Consider the following 12122-nt stretch of genomic DNA (forward strand, 5'->3'; position numbering starts at 1 on the left):
ACACAGTGGTGAAGGGAGGGGACGGGGCCTGAGGTGACGTGTGCAAACACGCACTATGGCACATTTTAAATTGGGGATATAATTTCCCTTCAATACTGAGGGCCCCTGGGGGCTAACTAGCCCACCAAGTGCTTCCAGTAAGCGCCACTGAGCTGCATTGCAGAGAGGTGGTCCAGGCCGTGCCACTTTTTACACCTCTCTGCAACGCAGCTCTGTGGCACTTACTGGAGGTACCTAGTGGGCTAGTTGGACCCTAGGGACCCTCAGGATTCAAATGAACTTAATCTCCCAACTAAAAACGGACACAGGGCGTGTTTACATAGTGGTGAAGGGAGGGGACGGGGCCTGAGTTAACGTGTGCAAAAATGCCCTGTGGCCTGTTTTAAGAGGTAGTTTTAATCCCCCTGCCCTATTATATACTAGGGGCTTACAGAGGATGTCATGCTAATCACAGGGGGACCCCAACGCATAATGTTCCCTAGTGTATGTAGGTGTTTTCACTGTATTCTAAGTGTCTTTTAACATAGCACTGGCTCTAGGACTGGTTAGTCAGACACAATTACCACCAGTATCCGTCTGAAAAAGTTGAGGGTACAGGATGATTTTGCAACAAGGCTTCTTTCTGCTCTTCTTTTTGTTCTTTCTGCACGTTATCCTTCTTCCTGCACTTTTCTTCGTCTTTGAGGACTTCTGTTGCTTCTTTCTGCACTTCTTTTTTTTTCTTTCTGTGCATTTTTTCTTCTTTCTTCACATGTCCTATCTCTGTAGGCATAGTTAGAAATTAGCATTTAAAAAACCTTTGAAATTCACAGAAAAAACCATAGGTTTCAGGCACGTTATAGTTAGGAATTAGCATTTAAAAAACCTCAGAAATTCACTGAAAAAACCATAGGTTTCAGGTGTGTTATAGTTAGCTGGACTTTTCACTTGTACAAAACCATTGAAATTCCCCCGTTATAGTTAGTTCAGCTAACTATAACTCGCGCGCCCGCAATGCACTGCTGATGACGTCACATATTACATCATTCATGACATGGTCAGTGACATCACTCATGACATCACTGATGGCATCTCAAATGACATCACTGATGACATCACTCATGACATCATCCTTGTGATAGAGTGGCAGACCTCCTCTCACCCTAATATAACCTTTGATACACACATTCAAAAATAGAGACTAAAATTTTCAAAACAATGGACATACCAATACCAGTTACAACAACCTCTTCAGTAATTCTAAGATCCACATACACATCCACACATTCACCAACAGTCCTATACAGTCACTCATACATGTACTCACTCATCATATGTACTCATACACCTATACATCCTGTTACACAATGCCACTCATCCATAGAGTTACTCACACACATAGTCACTCATGCTAATAAAGAATCAAACATACATTTACTTTCATATACAGTTATACACACACACCACCACACTTACTTCTATGGAAACTTACACATACTTAGTCTTTTAAACAATCACTTATAGAAACACATACTTATTCATACAGGAACTCTTTCAATCTCTCACTTTCACATATACTCACTTATATACACCAATAGTCACATATACTAGTTTAAAACATATGTAGTTACTCATAAAGACACTATTGAGACAGTCATTCACTCACTAACACACCCATACACACACTCATCCACCCATACAGTCCTGCACACATGCTGTCTTCAATACATACAAACAGTGAGTCACTCATTCATGCACCTATGCACTACGTAATACCCCCACCGAACCATGCAGAAACTCAGACTGATGCTCAAAAAACCAACTAATAACCTATATAGACACCCATGTAGCTACTCACCAACCCATGCAGCCACTTATACACAAAGTGAGAGACTGATACAGATATTTACATATTTAAACATTACTCACTAAGCCATGTATTCACTATGATACACTTAATCAGTCAGTTACACAATCAATTTTTCAAAAACAAATCATCCATTTAGTCACTTATATACCCATTTATTCTTCCATCGACCTTGAGATATACATATATAAAACATATTTAATTTTCAGAAAAACACACATTCACTGGATGATGTCATCAGTGATGTCATCAGTGATGTCATTTGAGATGTCATCAGTGATGTCATGAGTGATGTCACTGACCATGTCATGAGTGATGTAATATGTGACGTCATCAGCAGTGCATTGCGGGCGCGCGAGTTATAGTTAGCTGAAATAACTTTAACGGGGGAATTTCAATGGTTTTGTACAAGTGAAAAGTCCAGCTAACTATAACACCCCTGAAACCTATGGTTTTTTCAGTGAATATATATAATATGGCCCGTGACTGCACGAGGAGCCGAGTGCACTGTCACTTTGACTCACATCCTGCTGGAATCCTGTGTCGGGGGTTGGAGCGTCAAGGGGACCCAAGGGAACCTGTGGACATTAATCTTGCCTGAATCGCCCTTCCTAAAACAACGTGCCTTTTCCCTGCAGTCTTCCCCTCGCAACCCGTCACCAGAAACATTGCTTCCTGGGACTTGTAGTTGGCAGCGGACCACAGTGGCAGCATGGTCATGTGACGAGGGGGCGGCATCTTCCTCCTATGGGGGTATAGCAGGACATATAAAGGCGGGGTCAGAGGTGAATTCACGTAATAGCGGCGTCTGAAGAAGGCTATAACGCCAAAATGCATTATGCCTATGCTGTTTTCTATTAAAGGTTTCCGTGGTTTCCCCAATGTGGCCTCTTACCTTTTCTTCATTGGAGGAGATTTGTTTATGGACATTGTGCACGCTAGCCAGCAGTGTGAAAGAGGCCGCGCTCTGCTAAGCGGCGGGAGTTATGTTGGCGTCAACTGTTGCAGCTTGCTTTCTTGTTTCCGAGGTTTCGGATCAACTCCTGCCCGCCTCCGTTGTGGACAACGCTATGGATGCTGCCTGATATGGCCCGTGACTGCACGAGGAGCCGAGTGCACTGTCACTTTGACTCACATCCTGCTGGAATCCTGTGACGGGGGTTGGAGCGTCAAGGGGACCCAAGGGAACCTGTGGACATTGATCTTGCCTGAATCGCCCTTCCTAAAACAACGCGCCTTTCCCTGAAGTCTTCCCCTCGCAACCCGTCACCAGAAACATTGCTTCCTGGGACTTGTAGTTGGCAGCGGACCACAGTGGCAGCGTGGTCATGTGACGAGGGGGCGGCATCTTCCTCCTATGGGGGTATAGCAGGACATATAAAGGCGGGGTCAGAGGTGAATTCAGGTAACAGCGGCGTCTGAAGAAGGCTACAACGCTGAAATGCATTATGCCTATGCTGTTTTCGATTAAAGGTTTACGTGGTTTTCCCAATGTGGCCTCTTACCTTTTCTTCATTGGAGGGGATTTGTTTACATATATATATCTATATATATATATATATATATATATCTATATCTATATTCACTGAAAAAACCATAGGTTTCACACACGTTATAGTTAGGAATTAGCATTTAAAAAACCTTGCAAATTCACTTAAAAAACCATAGGTTTTACACATGTTATAGTTAGCTGGGCATTTTCCTCATGAAAAACCAATGAAATTCCCCCGTTATAGTTAGTGCAGGCAACTATAACTCACGCAACCGTAATCCGCTGCTGATGACGTCAGATATTACATCACTGTATTTACACATTTATATACCCATGTCTTCTTCCTTTTTTTTTTAGCTATACATATATATATTTTTTTTTTTCAGAAAGACACATATGTCATCAGTGATGTAATATCTGACGTCATCAGCAGCGGATTACGGTCGCGTGAGTTATAGTTGCCTGCACTAACTATAACGGGGGAATTTCATTGGTTTTTCATGAGGAAAATGCCCAGCTAACTATAACATGTGTGAAACCTATGGTTTTTTAAGTGAATTTGCAAGGTTTTTTAAATGCTAATTCCTAACTATAACGTGTGTGAAACCTATGGTTTTTTCAGTGAATTTGTACGTTTTTTTAAATGCTAAGTTACTTTACGCCCTTCGTGCCGTGCGCGCACGGTGCGCTTCGCGCACCGTGCGCGCACGGTGGGCACGCAGTGCGCTACGCGCACCGCGCGCCCACGTTACGCTTAATGGGCCATGTACGCTCGGTGCGCTTCACGCACCGTCCGCACAAGGAGGACACATGATACGCTTTGTTGTTAAGGGTTTTGGCAAAAATTGTTGGTCATTAATAAGCCATGCACACACACTTCGCTGCGCGCAGCGTGCGCACACAGGGGGATTGACATTGTGATTTTTTTTTTAAGGTTTGATAGCGTGCGCGCACGCTGCGCGAACCTCGCGGAATTTTTTTCATTTCTATAGTGTGCGCACGCTTCGCGCACTCGGCGATTTAACGAAATTTTTTTAATTTTTTTACTTGCCCTTGGGGGACCTCCGGGGACCCCTTGACCCCTGCTACTGCTAGGGGGTCAGGAATTGTCCAGCGTGCCCCCTTTACATGTTTTTCTCCTTTGTGTTTCACCCCCCTCTCAGTGCGAGAGACAAAATGGCGGCCGACACTTCCTGGTTTCGACCGATTCGAATGTTTACTAAGATGTAACAACCAATCAGAAGTGCGCTCGCGGACGGCCGAGTGCGCGCACCCTGCGCGCACGCTGCGTGCGTATAGATATATATATTGATTTAAACGCTATTTTCTCAGAAAATACTGAACAGATTTACACCAAACCTGCAATAGGCACCAAACGGACCTTATGGCTACCTATCTGCCAAATTTCACGTAATTCTGTTCAGCCGTTCGGGCTGTAGCTGCGACTAAAGTCCCTATGGAAAAATCCATGGGGAAAACGTGTTTTGGGACCCCCCCTTTTTCTCGGCCCCCGCTTGACGAATCACCCCGAGACTTTCAGGGTAGGAGCGGAGCGGAGCGCCCCATTAGTTTTGAAAGTTTCGCGAAGATTCGTCAATCGGCGCCAAAGTTATTCAAAATAGAATTTTGAGATTTCCTATGGAAACTCGGTCCTAACTATAACTATCTACTGGCGACCGCCAGTAGATAATATATATATATATCTATATATATATATATATATATATATATATACACATACACATAATCCTGCTCCAAACGAAGAAGGCACGTACGCAAGGCATTTTATTTTCTTGGGTCTCCCTCGACCCTACGACCAAAGAGACGTGTTTCGGCTGCTCAGCAGCCTTTGTCAATCTACTTGGCGCCAAAATCACGTAACTATTTATACCACTTCCCACTTTGGACATACATAGACATAGAAAACAAACTATGTTTTTAAGGCATTAAGGCAATCCGATGACATAGGCCCACTGTTATATGAAAACAGTGTCTTGATATAAAAACCACAAGAACCAAAAGAACCAAAATAATGTGGCTGATGAAATTAATGATTGCATTGTATACCAAAAATGCATAGTGCCACGCATTGCAGTACACAAATCACTACGCATATCAGCACAGTGTTTAACCAGCCTACTGTTGCCTTTGGTTACCCGTAATGAGCCAGTTACAACTTCATACCCAAATTATACATCGCCAGCCTTTTTAGTTTGTAAATATATATATGCAGAGCATTATATAGTATATATTTATATACACATGCATAATGCCACCTATTCTGAAAATAATTGATACATCCAACCCTCGTTAAAGTGTCTGCTTTTGATATTTTGCTACAAGGACATGACTTTGTTCACTGTCACTCCATAGAACGGGTGGGAGTTATTGAAGTAATCATAATAAATCATTTGAATTGGATGATACATGCCATAACAAACTTGATTTAATTCAAAATATACTCTGCCATGCCCCAGAGATCAATTCGGATAATATATTACAACCTCCATTAGTTTACTGAAGTAGAAATATACTTTTCTTTCCTCTTAGCTGGTTTCCAAACCTTTGTTTAACCCAGCTCTACTTTTCTGGTTTTATTCTAAACATGGGTGTTTCATAGTGTCCTCAAATTTTACAAGAGATTCCAAACACCGGATATTTTCCTTCATTATGAATGACCTGATAATGCCCAAGTGGACCATCAGAATATGAGCTGTGTTGTTTTGCATGGAGATTTTGGCTGCTAATAGCAACTGAAAATCTCTATGTGAAATACCAGAGGAAAATATTCAGGAACAGGCATGGCAATATTAATTCCTGCATGCTGTTCATCCTCACTCTTGCTAATTCCAAAATGTTAGTAATTGGTTTCCTGGTTGCACCGAAGTTAGGCTAAACCTAGTCAGGGTAAGAGAGTTACACACCAAAAATAACCCCTGGTCACCCCCTTGGTAGCTTGGCAGAGCAGTCAGGCTCATCCCAGAGGCAATGAGTAAAGCGTTTGCGCAACACACACTCACACCAGGGACACACTACACACACCACAAAAGAGACTCCACACAAGGTTATATAAAAATATCTCATATATTATTTATAAAACACATAGATAACAATCACATAAATCACATCCACTTTGCCACTAGGCAATGGTCATAACATTACATGGCCAATAAATCACTTTGCCAACTAGGCAATTGTTGTAATCATAACAGTTAATACTCTTAAGTTTGCCCATGTCATAAATACATCCTACACCATTACTGTCTACATTGTGCGGGTCCTTCACACTAGGTGTTATATTCTTATTGCACCATAAAAACAACTTAAATCATACGAGCAGGACATAAAGAATGCAGCAGTTTGGTTAGGAGTAGACTGCACAAATCACCAGCTATCACTATGACCTGGTAGGATGCAGCTTCCTTGCACTAGCCTAGTCTATGAGGCTATGATATGTGGAAAGTAAAGAAAATCTACTTGTGAAAAATAAAGAAGAACATTTCACTAAGAAACATACACCCTGGAACTGGACTTTTTCTTTATGTGCTATTGTTGTTGAATACTGATATGCCACGTCAATTTTAATGTATATAGTGCTGAAACTCATTGCATTGAACATGGCAAGGTGCGGCAGCACCTCGTGCCCTGCACACTGCTTGTGAAGGGGGGATCGGCCCAACAATCGGGCACCAGAAATTAAAGTGCTCACTACGTGCTTTCTTTTGGCAAGGATAAATGAAGTGGGGAAAGCTGTCCAGACAATAACCAGCACCCCCCTCATTTATGGATGCAAACTAAAGTTCTCCACAAGCGCTTTCTAATAAACAGAGTCAGGAGCAGCAACTGCAGGCTGTCCCATCCCACACAAATCAGGGACAGTGCTCCTCATGCAGTTCCTCAGCTCTCCTTCCAGGAAGGTTTTTAGATCCAGCAAGGATCTTTTCTGAAGTTTTTTTTCATCTCCCCCAGACTTCCAACAGAAGGCAAGCACACACAAGCCCATGGAATTTCTTGGAGATTCTTCACAAGCAGGATACCACAGCAGGGCAAGCAGAGTCAGTACTTTTCCTCCACCACAGACAGAAGCAGCAACTGCAGGCCAACCCACTCCTCACACAGAGAAGAAAGTGCTCCTCAGCTCTTCTTCTTGGCAGGGCCCTCCTGTTTCCAGAAGTAATCTAAAGTCTGGGGGTTTACGGTCCAATACTTATACACCATTTTTTCATTGTTCTCTTTATTGCACAGTCTCTGTGTTCAGCCCAAACCAGTTCTGGCCTCCTTGGTCCAGCAAAACCACAGGGGGTGGAGACAGCATTGTGCAAAGAAGACAAAGCCTATTCAAGTGCTAGCAAAACTCCTCCCACCACTTTAAATGAAGACCAGGTCTGTTCAGCCCAGCGATGATGACAACCCCTCTTGTGACTGTCTAGAGTGAATGCACATCCCCAGTGCCTGTCACTCCAAAACCAGACGGTGAATACACAACAGGCAGAGGCACACAGAATGGTAAAGCAAGAAAATGCCCACTTTCTAAAAGTGGCATTTTCAAATGCACAGTTTAAAAACCACCTTTACTAAAAAGTGTGTTACTAAATTCTGAGTTCAGAGAGCCTAAACTCCATTCCTCCATCTTGTCCCAAATGCAAGTTACACATGGAAAATGTTACAGTGCAGCTCCAATGATAGCCTTGTGGGACAGACAGCCTTTAAACAGTGACAAATAAAATACATAGTATTTCACTGTCAGGACATGTAAACACACCAGTACATGTCTAACCCTTCACAAATGCACCCTATCCATGGGGGTACCTTGGGCCTACCTGAGGGGTGCCTTACATGTAAGAAAAGGGAAGTTTAGGGCCAGGCAAGTGGGTGTACGGGCCAGGTCAACAAGGCAGTTAAAAACTGGCAAAGCAGACACTACAGTGGTAGGTCTGAGACACATTTACAGGGCTAATCATGTAGGAGGCACAACCAGTGCTGCAAGCCCACTAGTTGCATTTGATTTATAGGCCCTGACACACACTGTGCACTTTACTAGGGACTTACCAGAAAAGCAAATATGCCAATCATTTATAACCAATCATAATCACAATTACACAGTGAGCATATGCACTTTAGCACTGATCAACCCTGGGATTGGCAAGCCCCCGGAAATAGTGATTCTGTCATTAAGAAATAAGAGGGATTCCCTGCCACTGACACTGAAGATGATTTAATTTTCAAAGTCATTTTCAAATATGTTCTTGGAAACAGAATTTGCCTGTTACTCAATCTACTCACTCTTCTGACCTCCTATCAGAAAGTTAGAAAGATTTAAGATTTAAATCAGCACCATCTTGCATTAATATGCACATAGAAAGAAAAGTAGGTTTGTGATCTATTTCTTACACGCATCAGTGAAGTCTATTTAATGCAAGTGTTTGACCGAAAGTACTCAAGGTTTGCATCCTAGCTACTATTCTTAATTAATAGAATAATAAATATCCTAGTTCATATTAAAGAAGTTTACAAACAACATAGTTTAACACTGAAATCAAACCTCTGTCTATCTGCTTACAGCTATGTGCTAAAAACTCTATACTATGGGGCAGATTTATGAAAATTGTGGCGCAGGGCAGCACAGGAAGTTACCTTGCTGTGTTGCCTTGCGACACAGGGAAAGGGCAGGAATGCACCGGATTTATCCCATATGGCAAATTCCTGTCCTCTTCCCTTGCACAGGCACTGTTTTGGCAGCTTAGAGCCAATGCAGGCACCCTTGCACCATGGTGCAAGGGTGTCCGTGTTGTAGGCAGAATTTTTTTGTGCAGGGAGGGGCACTTTCCTGAACAAAAACAATCCTGAGAGGTATTTTCCTCTTTTTAGGTGTGCTGCAGAATGCAGCACACATGGAAAGAGGGAAAACGAGGAGAACTAAAGATATTTCTCCTTGATAGGCCAATGTTACAATCCATGGGAGTTGCATGGGAACACCCACCGCAATGCCCATGGAACGCCTACCCAGAGCACAGTAAAGCAATGCAAGGATTTGCGTTGCATTGCTTTACTCCAGATTTATGAAGCCACTCAGAGCTGCGCAAAGTGGCTTTGCGTGGCTTCATAAATCTGTCATAGAGGTTTGCCTCACGCATATACCACTTTGTGTGGTGCTAGCAGAACACAAACCTCTCATAAATATGTCCCTATTTAAATTAACTTACACCCATTCGGCTGAATGACCTCAACCATATTCACAAAGTCAAACTATGCATCATTTATGAAGAATTGACGTAGAGCAGAACAGCAAGTTCTCTTGATGTGCTGCCCTACACCAATGTGAAAGGGCAGGAATGCACAGTATTTATGAAATACGGTGCATTCCTGTTCTTTCCCCCTCAGCTGGCACACAATTTGCTGCCTCCACCAATGTAGGTACCCTTGCACCATGGTGCGAAGGTGCCTCTGATGCAAGCAGGATTGTTTTCTTGCAGGAAGGGACGACACCTTCCTTCACAAAAACAATATCAAGAGGCGTTTTCCTCAATTTTGTGTGTGCTGCTGCAGCACACATAGAAGGAGGAAAAAAGGCGAAGAAATACAAATATTTCTCCTTGTTACACCTGCTCTGGGAAGGCGTAAGGTTATGACGCTGCCCCAGGTTTACACGGTTGAGTAAATCTGGGGCACCGTCAAAATCCATGGGTGGTGCGCGGGAAAACCCACTGTAACGCCTATGGAATGCCTCCTTGATGCAAAGAAAAGGCAATGCAGCAACTTCTGCATAAAGCTTATCTCACACTGGCTAGGCTAAACAGGATGTACCCAGATCCACACCTCACATGCTCCTAATGCTACTCAGATGCTGCTGATCTAAAGGACCATTTTATGGAACTTACCCTCACTACTCTGGTTCTGGCAAGTGGTACAGTTCACCTTAGCTGACATCACCTACTGTAATGGACTGGACTCCAGGAAGCCATTGCCCTTGGTGTCTATGGTCAGCTCAAAAATACTAGGTATTTATTTTGTATTTTTATATAGTGCAAACAAGACCCTTTCGGGTGACAGATCGCTTTACAGATCGTGTACAAAAACATGGGACAGGAAGAAATATATGGCACAAGATTAAAATACAATATATACACATATATACATGCACTAATGGACACAGAGAGATAAGAGCACATAGTATAGCATAAGTTCAGGCCTGAAATATATTCCGGGGTAACATGAGGCAGTGGACAAAAGGGCTGGAGGAATCAATCAAGGGGAGATGGAGACGAGTTCTCAGTGAGAGAGGAGTTTGTTGGATAGTAAGATTTTTACTTCTTTCCTGCAGACGGATGTGGATGGGTTGCATCTGATTTCAGTAGGGAGACAGTTTCAAATATTTGGGGAAATTCCGGAGAAGGATCAGTTGTATGTTTTCTTTTTTTTAAAAAAATGTTTGTGGCTTAAGGAGTTAGGAACTGGTACTACTGGAGGATCTGTTTCCACATGATAGGGTCAGTTTCTGGGTCAAGTAGGAGGGGGTATAGTGGTGCAATGCTTGGTGCATCATACAGGCAATTTTGAGATGAATCCTGGCCTCGAAGGGTAGCTATTACAGTGATTGAATGTCAGAGGTGATTTGATCACTTTTTTTTAATCCAGGGATGAGCCTATCTGCTGCATTCAATGTAGCCTTCAGCGGTGCATGTGAAGTGTTTGGAAGACCAACAAGGTAGTGCTACCGTAGTCTAATTTCTATAACACAAGTGCATGTACCGCAGTTGTGAGGTCTGCCGCGAGGAGGAAGGGTTTTAGTTGCCTAAGAATATGCAACTGATTTTTAGCTCCTTTAGTAACAGCGCTGATATGTTTTTACATGGAGAGGTCTTTGCCCAAGGTCATACTTAGGGATGTGGCAGAGTCAATGATGTGTGGGGTACAATTCAAGTCAGTGAGAAGAGGGAGCCAGTCTTTGATGTTGGGGGTGGTGGTGAGCAGTGTGATCAGTAAGAATTCCGTTTTGAGGGCATTGAGTTTGAGGTGGTTACAAGTCAGCCAATGTTTTTTTTTATTAAGGTGTTGTTGAAGATATAGATGTCCTCAGCTAGGTGATTTTCATGTACAGTTGGGTGTCATCTGCATACATGTGGTAGGAGACGTTTGAGAGTTTGAGGATTTCAGTTAGTGGTTCCATCTATAGGTTAAACATTGTCAGGGAGAGAATAGAGCTTTGGGGTATGCTCACCGACAGTGGAGATTGATCGAAAAGAGTGTGACTGATTAGGATGCGCTGAGATCTGTTGTGTAGAAAGGAGGATAACCATTTCAGAATGCTGCTGGAGAGACCAATCCTGTGTTCTAGAAGGTTTAGAAGGGTAGCATGGTTGATAGTATAAAAGGCTCAATGATGTAGCTGGGGGGGCGGTGCCCCCGGGTTCCACAGTTTAGGGGGCGGCGGAGGTGACCAAGTCATGGCTGTCGACTACCACCATCCAGAGAACAAGTTGTCCCCGTCAGCCACCAGATCCCCCCCTCCCGGAACAAGTCGACCATCTCCGTCACCCCCCATGCCCGATGCACCAGGCGGCAAACTTAGGGTCTGCCCCAGGTGGTAGTAGCTTTAGCTACACCACTGCAAAGGGTATTTACAGGTCCAGTAGGATTAGGAGGCAAAATTCATTCTGGTCGAGTGAACGAAGGGCTTCGTCCACAATGAGGACCATGGCAGTTTCGGTGATATGACCCAATCGGACGCAAGATTGACAATGATCCAGGAGTTGGAAGTGCTCAATGTGGTCGTAAAGCTGTAGG

The sequence above is a fragment of the Triturus cristatus genome, chromosome 8, assembly GCF_964204655.1.
Source record: "Triturus cristatus chromosome 8, aTriCri1.1, whole genome shotgun sequence".
NCBI classification, from domain to species: Eukaryota; Metazoa; Chordata; class Amphibia; order Caudata; family Salamandridae; genus Triturus; species Triturus cristatus.